At 39.7% G+C, this 3,832-nt stretch overlaps 1 protein-coding gene across 7 annotated transcripts in view; it reads right to left on the bottom strand.

The window, feature by feature from the left end:
* Positions 1-3,832, bottom strand: part of dlg1a (discs large MAGUK scaffold protein 1a) — a 117,318-nt gene that overhangs the window by 89,601 nt on the left and 23,885 nt on the right. The gene's annotated exons all lie outside the window — the stretch shown is intronic.

Below are 3,832 nucleotides of genomic sequence, written 5' to 3' on the forward strand. Positions count from 1 at the left end.
ATATATATATATATATATATATATATTATACAGAAATATGTTGGTGTATAATGTAATATTCATGTTGCATTCCCTCTCATGTAATAGTTTCCTGTTGATTTAATAATGCATTTTTTTTTTAAAGATTGCAATGTCAGGTGAAGAGGGAACTGTTCAAGCAGTATTTAAATGATCACTTGGAAAAAGGCTGAAGAGACTACTTATTCCAGTTTGACAACTCAGAAATGTACAAACAGCTCAAATATAAGGAAACATGTCTTCATTCACTGGTTGTGCATTAATACAACAATGTGGGGATTTCCAGAAGTCCTGTCAGAACAGGAGTAAGGTTAAGATGCAGGTGTTATATAGTCTGGATCAAAAGAAGCCAATTTCCAAGATAATGCATCCCTCACCTTTAGCTCTGTCTGTGTGGCTGTTCTCAAAATCCCTTCATTATATGGGAAACACCAACAAACTTTGAGTAAGTAAGCCACACGCAGAAGATGGAAACTTTTGAAGAAAATTTGGATTTTACAACAAGGCATTTACAAAGAATATTTTTACCGCATTTACTATCTTACTGGAACGTTTTGGGACCAATCAGCGGGAAAAGGCTGTGGACGAAGTACACACGGCGATACAATCATTGGTGCGGGCAGGGGGGGTGCTGCACCCCCACTTCTCACATCTATGACATGAGTGACTTTCAATATGCTGTCATTGCTGTCTCTTGTCATCAACAGCAATGTCTCAAAAGAGAATTTTTGATTTTTTCAATTGCCCAACCTCAAACACCCCAGGACTAACGAGACAGAGGTAGAGTGGTCTGCAGATCAGAGCCTGTGTAACATAGTATCTTTAGACTCTACGTGGACCATGGTCAATGAACGCATGGTGTTTTTCTAATGTCTCTATTGATATTTCAGCAGTAATACAGCGCAGAAATGTGGTTTAGATGTTGCCGGACTCTGCATTATCTCAGACTTTTTGAATCCTTTTTATCACAAGATCACACGTCACTCTCACGGCGAATTAGAAGACAGGAAAGAGAGCATGTGACATGTGAACTGCCTCTCTGTGTATAATTGGCAGACTCCAAACCAAAACAATTCGTCCACATGAGTGTAAGTTTGTTTTCACAGGAGATTTGAAGAATTTCAAAAAGCAAATTTCAACTTTTCAGCTTTAGGGCCAAATTATCTCTTTACACATTGCTCTGGGGCCTCACTATACAGAAAGCTGAGTTTGTTCAGAACATTCAGTTTGTGAAACACATGGGGATCAGTTTTATGCAAGTACCCTTAAAAGGTGAATTTAAGATGTAACAGTTGAGGAAATGCCCTCAGACCTCATGGGGTTAAGAGAAGAGATATTCACCTCCCCCACAGAGTGCCAGACAGCCTCACAGTCAGTCCCATTAATATGACATTTTGCCTTTTGGCGTGCTATCCACAAGGAAGCCAACAGAAAGCCAGAGATGACCCTGAGTGTACTTGTATTAATCAAAAACTGTACTAACAATCACACTGTGGGGACTCGCAGCCAATTTGGTTCCTACAAGGTCACTCGTTTAGTTTAGGGTTAGGAGGTTAAGGGTTCAGATGAGTGTTGGAATCAGGCATGTAGTGGTTAGTGGTTAAGGTTAGGGTAAGCTTCAGGGAATGAGTGAACTACAAAATCAAGTGTTTCTGTGGGATTTATCATACAGCTCCCTGTGTATCTCTACATCGGTAACTACAAAGCCCACAGTCTTAATTAAACTTCTTTCCCAGGAGAGATATTTAGGCTTTTTGTTCTCAGGCACAGACTGTTTGAAAACACTGTTATTGGCATTTCTCCTGCCATGAGTTATTAAATGACAAATATGAAGCATCCTTGATTCTACAACAATTGATTCAAGATGTGTGATCAACCCATGATGCTTTAACATCCAGCAAGCTTATCAGAGCAAGTCCAATGAAATTTGAAAGCACTATTGCTACGTTTGACCCTACACTGCAGCCGACTATCATCCTGGTCAGCAACAAGATGCAAAATTTATTCTAGAAATTGCGGTTTGGGGCAGGGAGTGGGCGGCTGCTTTACACAGGAGAGTATGTCTGTGCAGAACAGTATCAGCTAATTCCTACAAATTCAAAATGACATGGCTGTGTGTGCTCTCCCCTTGCTGCATACTTTAACCTCATTTAGACTGAGATTGGGAGTAAACACTGCTCTGACATAAAGAACTGATCTGAACCCGTCTCATGACCTTTCATTTCCTCTCCTCTCTACCTCTCGGCCTGATGTTTTCACTCACTTTCGTCTTGCTAATTAGTCAGAAATGCCTCAAAATAATCTTGAAAAAGCAGCGGATGAACGCCCAGGCACTAAGACCCTGAAGAGACCCTGGCTCACACTGTTGTCACAACACTGCTGCTACTGCCCTCTGCACTCACACTCACACACATACACACATAGTCACAGTCAGTCACAATTCTATATTTGGCGTTTAATTTTCCCATGGCACAAGAACACCTCTAAATGAATTACTGCATGAATGGACAAAGACACCAGATATGTCTCTTTCTACATAACAGTGGGTGCATGTGTGTGTTTCTGCCTGCTTGACTAGCAAGAGCAGAGCATTCCTAATCAGGACTGTGCCTGCAGATAGCCCACTGAACACACCAACACACACATGCACAATAAAACATAGAAACACACACACGTGGACACTGTTGCTGTCATGTGTTAGTGTGTCAGCCAATCTTGCGTAGTCAGAGAAACGTGACCAGATTGAGAGCAGATTCACCATCCTAGTACATGTCTATTATTTGTCCATTTGTGTGTGTGTGTCAGAGTAAAGCAAGGCGTTAGTCACGCTTGGTGAGATTTGAAAGAGCAGGGGATCCTCTGCCGTAAGGGACTTTTCTCTCACACACACACACACACACACACACACACACACGTCTTCATCTCTCTATATCTTTTTATTCATTATATCTCCCACATCATGCTCTCTCTCATGGTTTATTGGCATGAAGTGCAAAAGTACTCCATGCAAATAAAGCACAGGTGATGATCAGATTAATTTAGCAACAATAACAACGTAACTGTTACAAATGCAAATTGCTTCATAACATAAAGCCAACCAATTACAATCAGAGTGCACATTTGTCGAATTGATTTTTAAATCCCAGATTGTAACAATGGAGTGATAATGTATGTGCATTATTGACACATTTTTCTTCCTGTAATTTTTTGAAACTATAAAATACAATTTAATTCAGAAATTCTGTCTCCAGTACATGAGTTGATTAAATTTCCCCCTATCTCACTATCCTCTCTGAACATGATGCTTTTTGGTGATAAAGTATCACTGAATGGTGGAGGGTTCCCAAGAAAACAAGGTCATAGTGAGAGTTATACATGCGCTGTTTGGACGTGGTATTTACAGTTTTCAGAATCCACATGGAACTACAATCTATGATCAACAAGAAGCTGATGTTCTTTAAACTTTGAATGGAAATATGAAAAGAAAAGCAGAAACAGGAAATGAATTATTTAAAAGCAGATGAAAACAAGAAGCACAGCGTGGCTGAAAAAGTAAGACATCCGACTACAAAATTAAAGTTATTCTAAATGTTTCAATGGAAAGTTTGTCATAAATATCTGTACTACATCTAAAACAGCAGATCAAACAGCTTAAATATGTTAAAGGACATGCATACATGTGAGAAAGAGAAAACATCTCCCGGGGCTTCAGTCAGTGAAGTGATTTCAGCAGTGCTGTCAGTTAAACGTGTGAATAACGTTCTTTTTGGCCTGGTAAACTTTGTAGTTTTTTCACATGCTGTTGCAACAACTA

Source organism: Etheostoma spectabile, chromosome 9 (assembly GCF_008692095.1).
Source record: "Etheostoma spectabile isolate EspeVRDwgs_2016 chromosome 9, UIUC_Espe_1.0, whole genome shotgun sequence".
Taxonomy (NCBI): domain Eukaryota; kingdom Metazoa; phylum Chordata; class Actinopteri; order Perciformes; family Percidae; genus Etheostoma; species Etheostoma spectabile.